Source organism: Acanthisitta chloris, unplaced genomic scaffold, assembly GCF_000695815.1.
Source record: "Acanthisitta chloris isolate BGI_N310 unplaced genomic scaffold, ASM69581v1 scaffold21524, whole genome shotgun sequence".
In the NCBI taxonomy this organism is placed as follows: Eukaryota; Metazoa; Chordata; class Aves; order Passeriformes; family Acanthisittidae; genus Acanthisitta; species Acanthisitta chloris.
In genome coordinates, this window is record NW_008670115.1 from 35328 (window position 1) to 35551 (window position 224).

Genomic DNA, 224 nt, shown 5'->3' on the forward strand with positions numbered 1-224 from the left:
GGCTGCAGGAGGACAGCTGCTTCACCATGATCTTCACCACAGGCTGCACAGGAGTCTCAGCTCTGGCACCTGGAGCACCTCTTCCCTCTCCTCTGCTGACCTTGGCATCTGCATAGTTCCTCTCATATTCTCACTCCTCTCTTCTGTGACTGCAATTACATCTGTGCAACAAATTTTTTTGTCCTTAAATGTGTTATCACAGAGGCATTACTACCATCACTGAT